This window comes from Hyla sarda, chromosome 10 (assembly GCF_029499605.1).
Source record: "Hyla sarda isolate aHylSar1 chromosome 10, aHylSar1.hap1, whole genome shotgun sequence".
Lineage (NCBI taxonomy): Eukaryota > Metazoa > Chordata > Amphibia > Anura > Hylidae > Hyla > Hyla sarda.
In genome coordinates, this window is record NC_079198.1 from 95,789,206 (window position 1) to 95,811,133 (window position 21,928).

Consider the following 21,928-nt stretch of genomic DNA (forward strand, 5'->3'; position numbering starts at 1 on the left):
GCTGAAAAACTCGGCTTATACTCGAGTATATACAGTATCTTAGTGAAGTTTGTCTTCTCAGTGATAGGAATATATAGGACTCTAAGAAAGTAGTGCTAATCTAGCTCACCTGTTCCAGTGCACAGAACCAAAGTCCTCCACTCATTTTGTTGTAGTAGCAAATAAAAATAAAATATCCATCAGTGAAGAAAATATTGGATAAAACAGAAAATGCATAAAGCTGTAGATCGACACGTTTCAGGCTACATTAGCCCTTGGTCGTTACCTAAGTACAAGTAGAAAAGAGAATTTTAATAAGCTTGTAGCCCGCCCCCCCCCCCCCCCCATTTCACAGTTGTTATATAATAGGCAAACTACCAAATGTCTTTGCTACTAATATAAAATGTCTACATATACGAGACATAACAATGAGAAATAAACAAGTATAAATATCACTGGTAATACAAGTTTAAATTGGACCTTAAATGGACACTGTCACCAAACTTTTTTTTTGATATGTTGTAGTACTTATGTACTACAACATATCTCTAGTATAAATCTATTAATCATTTTTTCATTAAAGTAGTTTATTTTAATGCTGAAAACCGGCCACTAGGGGTCTCCCTCCTAGTGGCCGGCTGCAGGCTGGCGTGACATCACGCTTGAATTCTGGACCGAAGCCGGTCGGGCATCGATCCTAATTCATTTAGCCTGCGCTCGCTCCTTGCCTGTCAATCAGACTGGCGGCAGCGAGTGCTAAGAGCGCATTGGCTCCCTGGCTTCACACACCAGCCCGGCCTCCTGGCATCTATACGCCGCTGCTGCTGCTGCTCTGCACTTGGGTATGGCTGGGGGGATTGGGGTTTGGGGTGGCGCTGCGGCAACTATTGATTTCAACGGGGAGCGGGGTTCGTGGTAGCGCTGCGGCAACTATTGATTTCAACAGGGGGGGGGGGGGAGCGGGGTTCAGGGTAGCACCAAGGCCCATACAAAACTATTTATTTCAACAGGGGGGGGCGAGCGGGGTTCGAGGTAGTGCAGCGGCGCTAACAAAGTTATTGTTTTCAACACAGGGTGCCTCCAGTTCTTTCACCACTACAACTCCCAACATGCCCTGACAGCCAGTAGATGTCAGGGCAAGCTGGGAGTTGTAGTGGTGAAACAGCTGGAGGCCCCCTTTATAGTGAACTAAGGGCGGAAGTGTCGGACCCAGCAGGCATCAGTGACGTTGTGCCTGCTGGTGAAGTCTGCCTGGTAGTGAGCACACTACCAGGCAGACAAAAAGCCATTTTTAATATAGTAAAAAAAAAAAAAAATGTAAAATCAGGGAAGGGGTTAGGGATAGATGGGAAATAGGTAGGGACAGAAAAAAAATGGATGGTGGGAGCTACTCTTTAAAGAGTACTCCGCCCCTAAACATCTTATCCCCTAATAAGATTTCTGATTGGGGGATTGGTCCGGCCACTGGGACCCCCCGCGATCTCCGGAAGGGCTCTTTGGATAGGGGATAAGATGTTCAGGGGTTCTGTAAGATGTCCATTACAAAGATCCAGAAGGATTCATAGTCAATAAGTGTTTTTCTTCATTCTTCTGCTCTGACCAGTCTGTTAACCTTTTCCAGCCCTTGAACACGAAAACTCTTCAGATCTCCTACATGACAGATCCGAAAATCTAAAAACAGAGGATAGCATTTAAATGTGCCGCATCTGTTCATGGATGTTTAAATTTTCTTTGAATGCAGCCCACATAGGATAGCTGACGCTCAGTGCACTGAATATGATAGACAACATATTAATGAAACATTGTGATAACACATAGAACATTCTAAACTAGGAAAATTAAGTTTGTAAAAACTCAAGAGTAAAGACATTTTGTGCACAATGCTATGTATTATGATAGAGCTGTAAAATGATACAACATAAAAATGGTCCTGCACTTGGAAAGTATTAGTAAAATAACACATTGCCTGATGGAGATGAACTTAGGATATTGATTATTGATGTTTTGTTATTTTGTACCACTTGGTAAATCCTCCTTTAATACAGGCAATTGAGAGATGCACAGTCAGACCGGGCAGAGAACTTGGATTCCACATTGCAATCCATAATGTTTAATGTGGGTCAGGATGCTTCCAAGTCCTTGTCTACTGCAATGGGTTGTTCTCGCCTCTGCAGAAGAATCTGCATGAGTTTGCCTTGGCGTGCTATAGAGCAGCATTCAATTAAACTAAGTGCCTCCGCGAGTTTTCCTGCATCTCCTTGGATCGATCACATTTACTATGCTGGAGTTTTCCTGCTCCTCCTACTGTCTGGTTAAAGAGCTTCATTTGCAGAATTGGTTGCAGAGAATTGTTGATTGAATGGAATTTATTAACAAATGCAATATCTGAATTGTGTTCAAATGTCTTCACCTTAATTTATGATTATCACTTTAATATTAGTGCAGAGAACAGAAAGGCATGGACCCCCCGACCTACGATGGCCCCGACATACAATAATTTCAACATGCGATGGCCTCTCAGAGCATCAACATACGATGCTTTTGTATGTCGGGGCCATCGCATAAAAGGCTGTCCGGCAGCGCAGACTGCTTCAGCTGCCGCCGGATAGCGGTTTAAGGTGCCCCGTGTGCTCCGGCGATGGTCTACTACCTGTCCTCGGGCTCCAGAGCTCCTCTTCGGGATTCCCTGCATTGCCGACGCTCTCCATCGTTGTTTTCACGTCGACGTGAGAGCGACGATCCCGGAGAAGCAGAGACGTCCGGAGCATCGGGGACACCACGGGGACATGGCGACAGCGATGGAGGGCGACATCCAGGGCAGCGGTGACGGGTCCGGAGCGGCGGGGACAGGTGAGTACAACTTCCTATACTTTACATTGCACGGATCCCTCAACATACGATGGTTTCAACAAACGATGGTTCATTTGGAACGGATTACCATCGTATGTTGAGCGACCACTGTATATATATACAGTGGTCCCTCAACATACGATGGTAATTCGTTCCAACCGACCGATCGTTTGTCGAATCCATCGTATGTTGAGGGATTCGTGCAATGTAAAAAGTGCATTTAATACTCACCTGTCCCCGGCGCTCCGGACCGTGTCCTCACCTCTCCAGATGCTGTCCCAGGGGCTCCCGATACTGTCCCGCTGCTCCGGCGTCTTCTTCGGGATCCTCCGGCTTCTTCTGCATCTTCTTCAGTGTCCGGGCCTCGCTTTCTGGTGACGTTATTACATTGGTGCGCCGGGACGGCGTGCGTAGCGACGTAATAACGACGCCAGAAAGCGAGGCCCGGACCCCGGAGAAGATGCAGAAGACGCCGGAGGATCGCGAAGTGGACCCGGAGCAGTGGGGATAGGTAAGTGAACCTGTACGGGATGCTTAAACTGCTATCCCACTGCAGCTTAAGCATTTTGCGCTGTCGGATAGCAGTTAATGCGATGGCCCCGACATATAAAAGCATCATATGTCGATTTGATCATATGTTGGGGCCATCGCATGTCGGGGGGTTACTGTATATGTATATATATATATATATATATATATAAAATACACAGCAGAAAATATACTGCATATTCTCCTATGAGCCAACATACAGGGCTGCCCAACCCTATGTATGCAGTGAGGTTTGGAGGAAGGCTCGTGTGTCACAGTCACGTCTGCACGCTGGCCCCGCCTCCAAACCTCACTGCGCAAACGGGACTTCTGCCAAGTAGCCCTGTGTGTCTGCTCATAGTAGAATACACAGTGTATTTCCCACTGCGCAGTATGAAATACGCTGTGTATACTCTATGTGTGACTCTGCCCTTAAAGAGTATATTCGGGGGGTAATATATCTTATTTAAAAAGGACAGACTGGATTACAAAATGGAATAAACATTACTATATTGACCTATTCCTGGCACCTACCATTCTGACCTACCCACTGAAGCACAGGAAATGCCCCTGTGGAGCGGCAGCATGAAATTGGTGAGGTAAGTAATGTTTTTTGTATTTTTTTCCTTTAAAAGAACACTCCTAGCAAACCATGTTTGCTGTGTTATTTATAGAACAGTGTCTAAAGCGTTAAAGAATGACAAAATAATTTAGAAAAGGGGAGCCTATTGGCTAAAAAAAATGCATGAACTGCACTAGGCATTGCATTAATATTATGTCTCGACAGGTGTCCATGTTAAAAACAACTATGATTCTCTCTTAAACTTTGTATTGTTTCTGAGAAAAAATAGTAGAAGCATAGTAGAAGTAGAAGTCTGTCCGCACTTTTCCAAGACCTAAATGCCCCAAAATGTAATAATACCTCTTGGTATCCCACATAGTAGAGAGAGGGAAGATAAGTGGATTGGCAAAGAGTTGGTAGGTCCCCCCATTAGATAGTTAGGTTGCTCCAGTAGGTAGATATAGTTGTCCCCTGTAGGTAAACCCCCCCATATAAGCTATGTAGGTAGTAGGTAGAACCCCATATTAGCTATGTAGTTAGTATGTAGCTCCCCTCTTCGCTAGGTTAGTAGTCCCCATAATGGCTGGATAGGTAGTAGATAGCCTCCCCCATATTAGCTAGGCAAGTATATTGTGGCATTCTGTGTGTGCAGCTGACATGGTGAGAAGCAGGAACAATGCAGCCCATGAATGGGACCAGCCTCTCTGGCATATTTACCTCCCGGGGCTCTTCTTTCCTCTTCCCTTTTCAGCTCCTGTGGCTCCCTTAGCGTGGCCTATATTCTCTCCTTTTCCTTTGTGCTTTGGTGTCTGATGAGATCACTTGTCCAGAGGAATAGTTTGTCCTCTGGCAACTGGCAGCTTAATGCAGCCAGCCGGCATAAGAGTGATTGACAAGGTGAGGTGGCAATGGCTCATTGTCCTGTCAAACGTCCAATTTAATTATAGGCGCCTCATTGGGAGGTATTATAGGGGTACTCTGCCCCTAGACATCTCATCCCCTATCCAAAGGGTAGGAGATAAGATGTCTGATTGCAGGGGTCCCGCCGCTGGGAACCCTCACGATCTCTCCTGCAGCACCCCATGTCATCTGCTGCACGGAGTGAACTTTGCTCTGTGCCTGATGACAGGCGATACAGGGGCGGGAGTATTGTGAAGTCACGGCCCCGCCCCCTCGTGATGTCACACCCCGCCCCCTCAATACAAGTCTATGGGAGTGGGCATGGGAACACCACGCCCCCTCCCATAGACTTGCATTGAGGGTGCGGTGCGTGACCTCACGAGAGGTTTCCCAGCGGCAGGACCCCCGCGATCAGACATCTTATCCCCTATCCTTAACAATTAAAGGTGTACTCCAGAAGGAAAATATGTTTTCAAATCAGCTGGTGCCAGAAATGTATACAGATTTGTAAATTACTTCTGTGGTGGCCCAGTACTGGAGTCGTTACCCCTTTCCCTTGCTACCCTGTCAGGCAGCCTCCCTTCAGTGTCCCCTGGGCCCCCCTTGCATCTTTCCCCCATATAAATATGTTTATTATATATTATACTGTGTAATGTGTGAAGAAAGCTTTGTCACTTTAAGATTGTTTACCATGTGATTTGTCATGTGATTGTTACCCAGGAGGTATTAGTGACCAGGTGACTTAAGGGAGACCAATGGGATCCCCCCAGAGCCTCCCCCATATAAGCCCTGGGTGGAGCCTCTGCACGTTCTCTTAGTCTTTGCTGAGGTCCAGTCAAGTCGTGCCAAAGTGTGTGTCCAGAGTCATAGGAGCCTCAAGTCCAGTCTGCAGCCACAAGCTACAAACCTGCAAGTAACCACAGTCACAGTCTTGTCAGTCACAAGTCAGCCAAGTCAAGTCAGTCACAGTCATCATATGTCAAGTCAACGTGGCCTGCATCAAATTGACCCCATCTACTACAAGTCCCAGCAAGCCCTTAAGGTCTCTGAGTCACTGGTCACCGTAAAGCTACCGTTGTCTGTAACTTGGCGTCGGAGTCATTATTGCCCCCGTGCCTAGCCCAGGATCTGGCGGTATACCTTCGGGTGGTATTGAGGATAAACCCCCGCCCTGGCGTCACGAATACAAGGGGTTGATGCCATCTGCCCCTAGGGAAATTCCATCTGCCCTTCATCACACCCCATACCACACTTCTATTTAAATATCTTAATCCTTCCAGTACTTATCAGCTGCTGTATGCTCCAGAGAAAGTTGTGTAGTTCTTTCAGACTGACCACAATGAACTGCTGACACCTCTGTCTGTATCTGGGGCAAGAGAAGGAATTGTCCAGAGCAGGAGAGGTTTGCTATGGAGATTTGCTTCTGCTCTGGACAGTTCCTGACACAGACAGAGGAGGCAGCAGAGAGCAAAGTGGTCAGACTAGAAAAAAAAAACATTGTTTAATGTTGTATAAAGGTAAAATCTTTAGAATGTGAAAAGTTCATAAAATAAATTGCATAAATTGATCATATTATCAGAGTTTTGAAAACATATCACTATATACAAATGGCTGCTCGCCTTGCAGTTTGGGCTCTACAGTTCAGTGGGGACCATCAAATCAATATAGCAGCCCCAGCTATTGACCACTAAGGCTCTGTTCACACATTCAGGTTTTAATTGCATTTATTAAATACAAAGCCAGGAATATGTTTAAAATGAGAAGTCTTTCCTTTATATGTGTTCTCTATTTATGATATGTTCCTTGTTTCGTATTCAAAAATTGAAGTTAAAAACCAGAACATAATGTGCAGTAACATGTAAACCACATAGTATAAAAGACTCATCTAGTGACCACTGAATGTATTTTTGTATATTATTTGCTAACAAAGATTAAAATTTCATACAGAATATTGTTGTTACTGATAGATGTGCATTACACTTTAGTATATTTGCTTTTCCCCCCCTTTTTTGTCAATAGCATGTAAAACCACATTGTATACTAGCTTCACCTAGTGACCACTGAATAGAGTGCAATGGCATGTAAACCACACATCAGCCCCACCTAGTGACCAAATAATTACGTGCAATTCAATACAATATACTGTATAATAGTACTCAACAATTTTTTGTAGGGATACACTTATCCAGGTCTGCCATCCGGTGAAGGTCGGGGCAGAATGCTAAGGACAGGTTTACATCTAGCGGCTGCAGTGCCATGCAAGAAATAGGCACTGCCTGCTGTAGAACATTATTATTACTCTAATAATAAGTCACAGGTAAAATGAGCTACTGAAGTGTGAAGCGTGTAAATCTACTGTTCCCTGTATGACCTGGATACTACCACATACTGTGCCTCTGAATATAATACTGTCACACACTGTACCCCTGAATAAAATACTGTCACACACTGTACCCCTGAATATAATACTGCCACCCACTGTACCCCTGAATATAATGCTGCCACACACTGTACCCACTGAATATAATACTGCCACACACTGTACCCACTGAATATAATACTGCCACACACTGTACCTCTGAATATAATACTGTCACACACTGTACCCCTGAATAAAATACTGCCACACACTGTACCCCTGAACAAAATACTACCACACACTGTACCCCTGAATAAAATACTGCCACACACTGTGCCCTGAATATAATACTGCCACACACTGTACCCCTGAATAAAATACTGCCACACACTGTGCCCTGAATATAAAAAAAACATAACCAGTGATGCGTTGTCAGGCGTCCTGGTCATGTGGTAGGATTTGTCCAATCTCACTGCGGGGGTGGGGCTGAGAGTGCATCACGGTGCAGAGAGCCCAGATCGTGGGCACAAACCCAGGCAACTGCAGTGCCTGCAAACACCCCGACATGTATATAGAGAGGTGGGTAGACCATGTGCTAGCTGCCAGAAAAGGCACAACCGGATCAGCGGTAGGCACATGCAGGCCCCGGCACACAGCAGCCCAGACACCAAGCCCGGTCGGGCTGGGGAGCGCACACACGACATTGCGCCTGACCACACCGCAGCCCGTGGCTGAATCCCTGAGCACTGGGAAAGCACGCGGAGCCATGGATGGCTAAAGGGGAAAGCCGCACATATTGAGCGGCATAATGAGGACAAAACTCTGCCCCTACTTACCATACCTCTTCAGTACCTTACTCCCGCATCCCCTGGTTCTATAGCATGGCACCTGGGAAGCCTTTTCCCCGTGAGCTGTCAATCATGCCGCATGAGACAGCCGACATGATACAGAGATCAACCTGCCTGATGAGGTTTCAATCAGTGAGTCTCCTCTCGAGTGAGCGCCGCCAGAGCACCGCAAAATGGCGGGAAATTCAAACCCTGGACATTCCGCATAACGTCGTGAACGCCCTGCCAGTAGGAGGTAGGGGCGTTTTCTGACCCCGCAGAAGCCCCCAGGAAAGGCGGGGAGAGAGGCCGTCGCTGCCCGCTTCTCTCCTCCTGCCTTTCCTGCGGTCTAGAACCCTGCTGCCGCCGCTTCTCTCCCCCTGGCTATCAGCGCCCCAGCCCCATTGCCGGCGCCGCTGCCCCATTGCCTCCCTCATCCCCGGTTTTATGATTACCTGTTGCTGGGGTCGGGTCCGCGCTGCTACTGGCTCCGGACCACGGTGCTTCTGGCTCCGGCGTCGTTGCTATGTGCTGCGAGGCGCAATGACGAGGCGCAATGACGAGTGTATCGGGGTATACACATGCACACACACGCACCCTCCTTTTACCAAGGATATTTGGGTAAAAAACTTTTTTACCCAAATATCCTAGGTAAAATGAGGGTGCGTGTTATAGGCCGGTGAGTGGAATATCCCGATAAATACGGTAAATGACCCTCTTTTTCTATTTTACAAATAAAAAGAGGAAAACAAGAAAATAAACAAACATATTAGGTATCCCTGCATGTGAAAGTCTACACTATTAACATATTGTTACGCCGAGCGCTCCGGGTCCCCGCTCCTCCCCGGAGCGCTCGCTTCTCTCTCGCTACCGCAGCGCTCCGGGCAGCTCCACTGACCCGGTGCGCTGCGATACCGTCTCCAGCCGGGATGCGATTCGCGATGCGGGTAGCGCCCGCTCGCGATGCGCATCCCGGCTCCCGTACCTGACTCGCTCTCCGTCTGTCCTGTCCCGGCGCGCGCGGCCCCGCTCCCTAGGGCGCGCGCGCGCCGGGTCTCTGCGATTTAAAGGGCCACTGCGCCGCTGATTGGCGCAGTGGTTCCAATTAGTGTGTTCACCTGTGCACTCCCTATTTATACCTCACTTCCCCTTCACTCCCTCGCCGGATCTTGTTGCCATTGTGCCAGTGAAAGCGTTTCCTTGTGTGTTCCTAGCCTGTGTTCCAGACCTCCTGCCGTTGCCCCCGACTACGATCCTTGCTGCCTGCCCCGACCTTCTGCTACGTCCGACCTTGCTTCTGTCTACTCCCTTGTACCGCGCCTATCTTCAGCAGTCAGAGAGGTTGAGCCGTTGCTAGTGGATACGACCTGGTCACTACCGCCGCAGCAAGACCATCCCGCTTTGCGGCGGGCTCTGGTGAAAACCAGTAGTGTCTTAGAACCGATCCACTAGCACGGTCCACGCCAATCCCTCTCTGGCACAGAGGATCCACTACCTGCCAGCCGGCATCGTGACAGTAGATCCGGCCATGGATCCCGCTGAAGTTCCTCTGCCAGTTGTCGCCGACCTCACCACGGTGGTCGCCCAGCAGTCACAACAGATAGCGCAACAAGGCCAACAGCTGTCTCAACTGACCGTGATGCTACAGCAGCTACTACCACAGCTTCAGCAATCATCTCCTCCGCCAGCTCCTGCACCTCCTCCGCAGCGAGTGGCCGCTTCTGGTCTACGACTATCCTTGCCGGATAAATTTGATGGGGACTCTAAATTCTGCCGTGGCTTTCTTTCCCAATGTTCCCTGCATTTGGAGATGATGTCGGACCAGTTTCCTACTGAAAGGTCTAAGGTGGCTTTCGTAGTCAGCCTTTTGTCTGGAAAAGCTCTGTCATGGGCCACACCGCTCTGGGACCGCAATGACCCCGTCACTGCCTCTATACACTCCTTCTTCTCGGAAATTCGAAGTGTCTTTGAGGAACCTGCCCGAGCCTCTTCTGCTGAGACTGCCCTGTTGAACCTGGTCCAGGGTAATTCTTCCGTTGGCGAGTACGCCGTACAATTCCGTACTCTTGCTTCAGAATTATCCTGGAATAATGAGGCCCTCTGCGCGACCTTTAAAAAAGGCCTATCCAGCAACATTAAAGATGTTCTGGCCGCACGAGAAATCCCTGCTAACCTACATGAACTCATCCATCTTGCCACTCGCATTGACATGCGTTTTTCCGAAAGGCGTCAGGAGCTCCGCCAGGATATGGACTTTGTTCGCACAAGGCGTTTTTTCTCCCCGGCTCCTCTCTCCTCTGGTCCCCTGCAATCCGTTCCTGTGCCTCCCGCCGTGGAGGCTATGCAGGTCGACCGGTCTCGCCTGACACCTCAAGAGAGGACACGACGCCGCATGGAGAATCTCTGCCTGTACTGTGCCAGTACCGAACACTTCCTGAAGGATTGTCCTATCCGTCCTCCCCGCCTGGAAAGACGTACGCTGACTCCGCACAAAGGTGAGACAGTCCTTGATGTCTACTCTGCTTCTCCACGTCTTACTGTGCCTGTGCGGATATCTGCCTCTGCCTTCTCCTTCTCTACTATGGCCTTCTTGGATTCCGGATCTGCAGGAAATTTTATTTTGGCCTCTCTCGTCAACAGGTTCAACATCCCAGTGACCAGTCTCGCCAGACCCCTCTACATCAATTGTGTAAACAATGAAAGATTGGACTGTACCATACGTTTCCGCACGGAGCCCCTTCTAATGTGCATCGGACCTCATCACGAGAAGATTGAATTTTTGGTCCTCCCCAATTGCACTTCCGAAATCCTCCTTGGACTACCCTGGCTTCAAATCCATTCCCCAACCCTGGATTGGTCCACTGGGGAGATCAAGAGTTGGGGGCCCTCTTGTTTCAAGGACTGCCTAAAACCGGTTCCCAGTACCCCTTGCCGTGACTCTGTGGTTCCCCCTGTAACCGGTCTCCCTAAGGCCTATATGGACTTTGCGGATGTTTTTTGCAAAAAACAAGCTGAGACTTTACCTCCTCACAGGCCTTATGATTGTCCTATTGACCTCCTCCCGGGCACTACTCCACCCCGGGGCAGAATCTATCCTCTGTCCGCCCCAGAGACTCTTGCTATGTCGGAGTACATCCAGGAAAATTTAAAAAAAGGCTTTATCCGTAAATCCTCCTCTCCTGCCGGAGCCGGATTTTTCTTTGTGTCCAAAAAAGATGGCTCTCTACGTCCTTGCATTGACTACCGCGGTCTTAATAAAATCACGATAAAGAACCGCTACCTCCTACCCCTCATCTCTGAACTCTTTGATCGCCTCCAAGGTGCCCACATCTTTACCAAACTGGACTTAAGAGGTGCTTATAATCTCATCCGCATCAGAGAGGGGGATGAATGGAAAACGGCATTTAACACTAGAGATGGACACTTTGAGTATCTGGTCATGCCCTTTGGCCTGTGCAATGCCCCTGCCGTCTTCCAAGACTTTGTTAATGAAATTTTTCGTGATCTCTTATACTCCTGTGTTGTTGTCTATCTGGACGATATCCTGATTTTTTCTGCCAATCTAGAAGAACACCGCCAGCATGTCCGTATGGTTCTTCAGAGACTTCGTGACAATCAACTTTATGCCAAGATAGAGAAATGTCTGTTTGAATGCCAATCTCTTCCTTTCCTAGGATACTTGGTCTCTGGCCAGGGACTACAAATGGATCCAGACAAACTCTCTGCCGTCTTAGATTGGCCACGCCCCTCCGGACTCCGTGCTATCCAATGTTTTTTGGGGTTCGCCAATTATTACAGGCAATTTATTCCACATTTTTCTACCGTTGTGGCCCCTATCGTGGCTTTAACCAAAAAAAATGCCAATCCCAAGTCTTGGCCTCCTCAAGCGGAAGACGCCTTTAAACGGCTCAAGTCTGCCTTTTCTTCGGCTCCCGTGCTCTCCAGACCTGACCCATCTAAACCCTTCCTATTGGAGGTTGATGCCTCCTCTGTAGGAGCTGGAGCGGTCCTTCTACAAAAAAATTCTTCCGGGCATGCTGTTACTTGTGGTTTTTTTTCTAGGACCTTCTCTCCGGCGGAGAGGAACTACTCCATCGGGGATCGAGAGCTTCTAGCCATTAAATTAGCACTTGAGGAATGGAGGCATCTGCTGGAGGGATCAAGATTTCCTGTTATTATTTACACTGATCACAAGAACCTCTCCTATCTCCAGTCTGCCCAACGGCTGAATCCTCGCCAGGCCAGGTGGTCTCTGTTCTTTGCCCGATTTAATTTTGAAATTCACTTTCGGCCTGCCGATAAGAACATTAGGGCCGATGCTCTCTCTCGTTCCTCGGATGCCTCGGAAGTTGAACTCTCTCCGCAACACATCATTCCTCCTGACTGCCTGATTTCCACTTCTCCAGCCTCCATCAGGCAAACTCCTCCAGGAAAGACCTTCGTCTCTCCACGCCAACGCCTCGGAATCCTCAAATGGGGTCACTCCTCCCATCTCGCAGGTCATACAGGCATCAAGAAATCTGTGCAACTCATCTCTCGCTTCTATTGGTGGCCGACTCTGGAGACGGATGTCGTGGACTTTGTGCGAGCCTGCACTGTCTGTGCCCGGGATAAGACTCCTCGCCAGAAGCCCGCTGGTTTTCTTCATCCTCTGCCTGTCCCCGAACAGCCTTGGTCTCTGATTGGTATGGATTTTATTACAGACCTACCCCCATCCCGTGGCAACACTGTTGTTTGGGTGGTCGTTGATCGATTCTCCAAGATGGCACATTTCATCCCTCTTCCTGGTCTTCCTTCAGCGCCTCAGTTGGCTAAACAATTTTTTGTACACATTTTTCGTCTTCACGGGTTGCCCACACAGATAGTCTCGGATAGAGGCGTCCAATTCGTGTCAAAATTCTGGAGGGCTCTCTGTAAACAACTCAAGATTAAATTAAACTTTTCTTCTGCATATCATCCTCAATCCAATGGACAAGTAGAAAGAATTAACCAGGTCTTGGGTGATTATTTACGACATTTTGTTTCCTCCCGCCAGGATGATTGGGCAGATCTTCTACCATGGGCCGAATTCTCGTATAACTTTAGAGTCTCTGAATCTTCCTCCAAATCCCCATTTTTCGTGGTGTACGGCCGTCACCCTCTTCCCCCCCTCCCTACTCCCTTGCCCTCTGGTTTGCCCGCTGTAGATGAAGTGACTCGTGATCTTTCCACCATATGGAAAGAGACCCAAGATTCTCTTTTACAGGCTTCATCTCGCATGAAAAAGTTTGCCGATAAGAAAAGAAGAGCTCCCCCCATTTTTGCTCCCGGAGACAAGGTATGGCTCTCCGCTAAATATGTCCGCTTTCGTGTCCCCAGTTACAAACTGGGTCCACGCTATCTTGGTCCCTTCAAAGTCTTGTGCCAAATTAATCCTGTCTCTTACAAACTTCTTCTTCCTCCTTCTCTCCGTATTCCTAATGCCTTTCATGTCTCTCTTCTTAAACCACTCATCATCAACCGTTTCTCTCCCAAATTAGTTTCTCCCACTCCTGTCTCCGGTTCTTCTGGCGTCTTCTCAGTGAAAGAGATACTGGCCTCCAAGACGGTCAGAGGAAAAAGGTTCTTTTTGGTGGATTGGGAGGGCTGTGGACCTGAAGAGAGATCCTGGGAACCTGAGGACAACATCCTAGACAAAAGTCTGCTCCTCAGGTTCTCAGGCTCTAAGAAGAGGGGGAGACCCAAGGGGGGGGGTACTGTTACGCCGAGCGCTCCGGGTCCCCGCTCCTCCCCGGAGCGCTCGCTTCTCTCTCGCTACCGCAGCGCTCCGGGCAGCTCCACTGACCCGGTGCGCTGCGATATGTGTGACTGAGTGCTTTATGCATGTGTACATGCGAGTGAATATGTCCTTGAACCTACGTGTACATTTGTACACTATATTGATATACTTTTATACTTGTATTCTTTTTATATTATATTATATCAGTATTGTATGTTTTCTCTTAATGTATTACTTGCCTCCCTGTTCTGTAAACATGTCCGTAGGATGGGCGTCTTTGGTTCTCTAATCTATCGATAGTCATCATAGTGCGTTCCGCCCTGGAGCGCATCGGGTCGTCGGTGCGCCTGGTGCGCAGGCGCTGAGTGTTCCATCTATCTCCGCTTGCGCGGTGGGAGCGCTCCAGCGTGGAACGCATATGTCCGGAAGGCCGGCGTGTCATCCCCGATCACGTGGCGATTTTCGTCACGTGGTCGCGGGTCACATTGCCGGAACTCCGGCCTTTTCTCCCCTCTGGACATCACGTGATCTATGATCACGTGACTCCGTTACATGTGACCTGCAGAACCGGATCTGCAGGTCCTCAAACCACCTTTCTATTAACCCAAGAACCAATTACCACGCCTCTACTCCGGACATGGTATGTATTTAAGGGGGCTGTTATCATTTTGTTTTGATATATGCCTGAGGAAGGAGGCGATTCTGTAAGCCCTCCGAAACGCGTCGCAATAAAACCCACCCTATCCATCCACGGACCTCTGGGCTTTTTTTGTCACACTCTCCTGGAAGGGGATGATGTGAAAGGTTACTGTACCTACACATCTCCCCTAGTGAAGTAAGTCCATTTCAGTGACAACCTACCATAATTTGAATTGATTGTTATTATGCTATATACTGCCTCCGAGCGCTGGTTTTTCCATTTGTTCTTTTCTCATACACGGACCACGGCACTGTGATTCCGGCTCACCCTGCGCCCTCCCTAAGGGATGTCTACATGACGGAGATTGTTTCAGTATATAAGTGACAAGAGGACTCCAGGTGTTAGTGGGGGATCACTGTCCTGTGACCTCCCACATACACCGGGTGAGTACAAACCTCTCTTACTTTCAATCGCTTTTGGGATTTGAGCGCCGCCTCTTTTTGTTTTATCTACTATATTTTCTTTATCCACGGCCCTTCCCTATTTTGGAGGATGCCGGTATCACAGGCTGAGCGATCTCCCTTCAACTACATCGGATACCTCCACAACCATTGGCCTAAACTCTTTGGAAGAATAAAATCCAACATATTGAAGGAGACATCTATGAGCCATTATTTAAATTGGGACTATGATGAACCTTCTCTACCAGAGGTTAATTCCTCGGAACATCTCGGTTGTAGCGAGCCTCCTACTGCCATAGGTCGCTTTACAATTAAGAACTTAGTAGACGACCTTTTACGACATACTATAGATTGGCTTTTTCTTTTTCTGTATCGTAAAAATAACCTTACACCTAAAGGTCTCTGTATGCCTTTCAAATCCGCTTTCATATCAGATGTGTCCTTCACAGGCGAATGGGAGGTGATGATGAACACCTTCTCTAGCCTCATGTTGGATAAACTGATAGAGAAACGAAAAATACTTATGTATGAACTTGTGATATCTCTACAGACCTTGATTGGTACCCTGAACCACAATACTCTGGATTTAACAACATCAGGGGAGTATAAATGGGAAAATATCCTTATAAACCGGAAACTCAACAAACTAATTAGGGATCTAAATCTTAAACACCACCCTAAAGTAAACACCAAACCTAATTATATCAACTCCAATTCTAATGATTGTGCCATTCCGGCAGGTGGGGATCATGATGTACAGCCTGGACCGAGACCCCCCAAACTGTTTAGGTGGAGCTCGGCCGGTACTAGTGCCACCCCAGTCAGCAATAACATCGGTGCACGACGCAGACCGGGACTGTCCAACAACAGTGGGCGGAGCCTGGTCGGTGTTGGCACCCTGGACACTATTGTGGAGTGCAACCATGCAAATCCACCTAAGAAACCATATAATTCCTATGGTAGAACATTCTACAACAGTAAATATCACAAAATTAATAATAAAAACACCAAATCTATCAACCAATTGAAATATAAGACAAATAAAGAAGCCTTGACCCCCAATACACAGAAAGGAGTCAACCCTGATCCTTTACCCACTAACAAAAGTGCGATAATTAGTATTCCCAAACCTTCTAACACCATTACGGTGTCAGTTGACATACATGATACAAATATAATGGAATTAGAGTCTTCGGCCCCCTTATGTGTAGTTCCCATTGAGCTTACCCCCACTCCCCATATTTGCTCACATACCACAACCACTTCTCTAAATCCCTCTGTGGTGTCACATGACACACATGGTGGAAGTAGGAAGGCCCATGATAAACACAATGGGTTTTTTTTAGAACATCTTACGATACTAAAAACACCAGACAAAACTATGAACAACCCATTAAAATTGTGTCTCCCAATCAGGGAGGAAAAGATTCTTATAACACCAATAATAAAAACTCAAAGCCAAAAAGATCAAAACTTAACCCCTCAAATAACCAAATTTTTCAATCCTCGGAAAAGAATTATCGAAAACGTAGAGGATGTAGAGGAGGACGTAAATGGCAGTGCAATGAAAAAAAGACAAAAAACTACGAACCAGAAAATGTGGATACCACTATAGTTGAAAAACGAACTGGTATCTTTAATTTATCTAAACATAAACTTTCTGTATGTGAAATAGAAGTACTTAGGAAAGGCCTGTCTTTTAGCCCCAGCAGTGAACCTAATCTATTCGAACTGTTTGTTGATTTAAATAGATTTGTGAGGAAATTGACTCTTCAGCGTCACTTTGCCCTTAAAAAACTGAAAAATAAAGATGATATCACCCCTATAAATGGAAATCTCGGCAGTATTGCACATATTGAAGTTGAAGACTTGGCTAGTTCCATCTTAGATGACCCGATCCCCACCTCTTTAAAACCTGCCTCAACCTTCTACCCACTTGAAAGTAAGGGAGCTCATATAGAAATTTTCTATAATAAAGTTTTGGAGGACTTTAGAATTATGCAATATAAAAACACCAAAGGACAACACCATTATAGAAAAAATCTCACCTCTCTACAACATAAAACACTTAAATCCCTTATGGAAGATACTGATATAGTGCTTAAATCAGCAGATAAGGGAGGAGGGATAGTCCTGATGGATTATATAGACTATCATCAAGAGTCACTTAGGATCCTTTCAGATAGAAATTACTATCTGAAACTAGAACAGGATCCAACCACAAGTTATAATAGCTCCCTAAAAACTTTATTAGATGAGGCACTACGAGATAACTGCCTCCTTAAAAGAGAGAGAAATTATATCTACAACCATAACCCCTCGGTACCTTATTTCTACTTTCTCCCTAAAGTCCATAAGGACCCTATTAAACCACCAGGACGCCCTATAATAGCAGGGATGGAATCGGTGACAAGTCGGCTATCCGAATATATAGATCATCAATTACAAAAGTACGTTATATCCCTACCGGCCTACCTACGGGATACTGGTCACCTACTATCACTACTAAAAGATTTGGAGTGGAAGGAACACTATATATGGGCAACACTAGATGTTGCTGCATTATATAGTAATATTCCACATAAAAAAGGTTTGGAGGCAGTAAAGGGATTTCTATCTCAGGATCCGCTTATGCCCATTAAGCAACAGGAATTCATTTTAAATTCCATTAAATTTACATTAGAACATAACTATTTTGTTTATGACCACACCCACTACGTGCAGGTTTGCGGTACAGCAATGGGGACTAAATTCGCCCCATGCTACGCAAACCTGTACGTAGGGTCTTTTGAGACAAATTTCCTCCAACATCCCCATATAATTTTTTACCGTAGATTCATAGATGATATAATTTTAGTTTGGGACGGCACAGAAGACTCTTTGCTGTCCTTTATAGTTGAAATCAACCAAAACAACTGGGGTCTAAATTTTACATCTACCATTAGTGGATCCGAGGTAGTCTTTCTAGATTTGAAAATCTACATCGAATCTGGTCAAATTTGCACCACCACCTTTTTTAAGGAGGTGGATGCAAATAGTTACCTAGATTTTTCTAGTTGTCACCTAAAATCATGGAAAACCAATATCCCATATGGGCAAATGAGGCGCATACGACGTAATTGCTCCTCTGATCTACAATGCTCTTCTCAACTAAAGACTTTAGAGAGTAGGTTCAGGGAGAAAGGATACCCTGAACCACTTATAAAAGATGCGAGTGACAGGATTTCACAACTTGGACAAAATGAATGTCTACAGGTGAAATCTGCCACCAACGGAGACAACCAGGAGAGATTGGATCTAGCCTTTTTGACTCGATTCAATACCTCACATGGCTACATCAAAAAGATCCTTTCTAAAAATTGGGACCTCATCAAACAGGATCCCATTATGGAGAAAATAGTCCCTAAAAACCCTAGATGCATCTTTAGAAGATCAAAGACCCTAAAAAACCTCATTGCACCATCAATACCCACTAAGCAAAAAAAGAAATTTACCCCACGGAGGGAGGTGGGTACGTTATTTGGAGGTGAGGCTATTACAGGGGCCTACAAATGTGGACAAAATAATTGTAAATGTTGTGACATTATTATGCACAGGAGAACCGAAATTCCCATAGCTGATTGTAAACCCTATTACATCAAGGATTACCTTAACTGTGCTAGTGGCTACATCATATACCTACTGGAGTGCCCGTGTGACCTTAGATATATTGGTAGAACCACTACGAGTTTAAGACAGCGTATCAATGGCCATAGATTCAATATACGCCATGGCTTCAACCTCCATAGTGTATCTAGGCATTTTAACCTCCAACACAATAGAGATCCAACACTATTAAGAATAACACCTCTTGAAAAGATTCCAAATAATAATTACAAACTACTATGCAATAAGGAGATGTTTTGGATCTTCAAATTGAATACCTTAATGCCCCGGGGGTTAAACGAATCCTTAGAACAAGTGCATTGATTCCTTTATACATCAAGTTATTGACGCGAATTTTATATGATATGCATATATTGTGGAGTATGTATTTTAGCTATCCTTTCATATGGAAGAATGTGTCTATGTGTGTATGTGCACACGCGTGTTTCTTCGCGTGTGTGTGCGTATACACATGGATACATGTATATGTACATATATAATGTGTTATTCTCTTTTTATAATGTTAAATTAATTATATGTCTGTGATTGAGATGTGATATGTTAGAATATGCTCTATGTGTTTAACGTGATATCTATGTGTGACTATATGTGCATGTATGTATGTATGTATATTGGTATATGTATTTTTTATGTGTGTATATATTTATGTGCGTAGATGTATGTTAATACGTGTATGTGTGTATGTTTATTCCTAAGTATATGTGAATGAGTATGTATGTATGTGTATGTGTATGTATGTGTATATATGTATATATATACATATGAGAGTATGGGTGTGCATGCTAGCATATGTGTGACTGAGTGCTTTATGCATGTGTACATGCGAGTGAATATGTCCTTGAACCTACGTGTACATTTGTACACTATATTTATATACTTTTATACTTGTATTCTTTTTATATTATATTATATCAGTATTGTATGTTTTCTCTTAATGTATTACTTGCCTCCCTGTTCTGTAAACATGTCCGTAGGATGGGCGTCTTTGGTTCTCTAATCTATCGATAGTCATCATAGTGCGTTCCGCCCTGGAGCGCATCGGGTCGTCGGTGCGCCTGGTGCGCAGGCGCTGAGTGTTCCATCTATCTCCGCTTGCGCGGTGGGAGCGCTCCAGCGTGGAACGCATATGTCCGGAAGGCCGGCGTGTCATCCCCGATCACGTGGCGATTTTCGTCACGTGGTCGCGGGTCACATTGCTGGAACTCCGGCCTTTTCTCCCCTCTGGACATCACGTGATCTATGATCACGTGACTCCGTTACATGTGACCTGCAGAACCGGATCTGCAGGTCCTCAAACCACCTTTCTATTAACACAAGAACCAATTACCACGCCTCTACTCCGGACATGGTATGTATTTAAGGGGGCTGTTATCATTTTGTTTTGATATATGCCTGAGGAAGGAGGCGATTCTGTAAGCCCTCCGAAACGCGTCGCAATAAAACCCACCCTATCCATCCACGGACCTCTGGGCTTTTTTTGTCACACTCTCCTGGAAGGGGATGATGTGAAAGGTTACTGTACCTACACATCTCCCCTAGTGAAGTAAGTCCATTTCAGTGACAACCTACCATAATTTGAATTGATTGTTATTATGCTATATACTGCCTCCGAGCGCTGGTTTTTCCATTTGTTCTTATCTTGGTCCCTTCAAAGTCTTGTGCCAAATTAATCCTGTCTCTTACAAACTTCTTCTTCCTCCTTCTCTCCGTATTCCTAATGCCTTTCATGTCTCTCTTCTTAAACCACTCATCATCAACCGTTTCTCTCCCAAATTAGTTTCTCCCACTCCTGTCTCCGGTTCTTCTGGCGTCTTCTCAGTGAAAGAGATACTGGCCTCCAAGACGGTCAGAGGAAAAAGGTTCTTTTTGGTGGATTGGGAGGGCTGTGGACCTGAAGAGAGATCCTGGGAACCTGAGGACAACATCCTAGACAAAAGTCTGCTCCTCAGGTTCTCAGGCTCTAAGAAGAGGGGGAGACCCAAGGGGGGGGTACTGTTACGCCGAGCGCTCCGGGTCCCCGCTCCTCCCCGGAGCGCTCGCTTCTCTCTCGCTACCGCAGCGCTCCGGGCAGCTCCACTGACCCGGTGCGCTGCGATACCGTCTCCAGCCGGGATGCGATTGCGCATCCCGGCTCCCGTACCTGACTCGCTCTCCGTCTGTCCTGTCCCGGCGCGCGCGGCCCCGCTCCCTAGGGCGCGCGCGCGCCGGGTCTCTGCGATTTAAAGGGCCACTGCGCCGCTGATTGGCGCAGTGGTTCCAATTAGTGTGTTCACCTGTGCACTCCCTATTTATACCTCACTTCCCCTTCACTCCCTCGCCGGATCTTGTTGCCATTGTGCCAGTGAAAGCGTTTCCTTGTGTGTTCCTAGCCTGTGTTCCAGACCTCCTGCCGTTGCCCCCGACTACGATCCTTGCTGCCTGCCCCGACCTTCTGCTACGTCCGACCTTGCTTCTGTCTACTCCCTTGTACCGCGCCTATCTTCAGCAGTCAGAGAGGTTGAGCCGTTGCTAGTGGATACGACCTGGTCACTACCGCCGCAGCAAGACCATCCCGCTTTGCGGCGGGCTCTGGTGAAAACCAGTAGTGTCTTAGAACCGATCCACTAGCACGGTCCACGCCAATCCCTCTCTGGCACAGAGGATCCACTACCTGCCAGCCGGCATCGTGACACATATAGGCCTTGATTTACTAATGTCAACCCGACTCTTTTTCTTGGGTTGTGCGACCAAATTTGTGTCGCATAGCCCATGCGACACAATTTCCCAACACAAACTACCATCACTCAGAGTGATTTTTAAACCCGTCAAAATGGGCATGGTTAGCCAAAAAAGGGTTGTGTTCCCGACAAAAAAGAAAAAAACATTCCGAGTATGATGCAAAACTCACAGGAAAACGTGTGAATTTTGCTTCACCAAAACCCGACAGCTCTGAGCTGTCGGGAAGTTATTCAAAACCAAGAGAATCCTACCCCCATCATGGAACAGGGTCTCTTCCATTTTGGGGGCAGTAGTACAGGGGCTGAGGGATTGATCACACCGTATCTCACTTCTGAGACCAGAAGTTATTAAGCAGGGGAGTGGGCGGCATGCTCCTCTCCAGTGATGTACAGTGTACTTTTACTTTCATTTTTAAATTCCCGCCGGTGGGGATTTCAAATAGAAGCGCAGCGGTGGGGAAAGATATATAGAATCACTTCTATATATATATCGCTTTTATATATATATCTTGCCCCCTGTTGCGCTATATAAGTCTTGGCCCCCGCAGGGCATTTTATATAGGTATTGTCCCCCACAGCGCAATCATATGCCCTCGTAGTGCATGTGTATATATATTTCCCCCCTGCAGTGCTATTATAAGCCCCCGGCAGCACTATGAATGAAAAGTATTTTAACAGCAG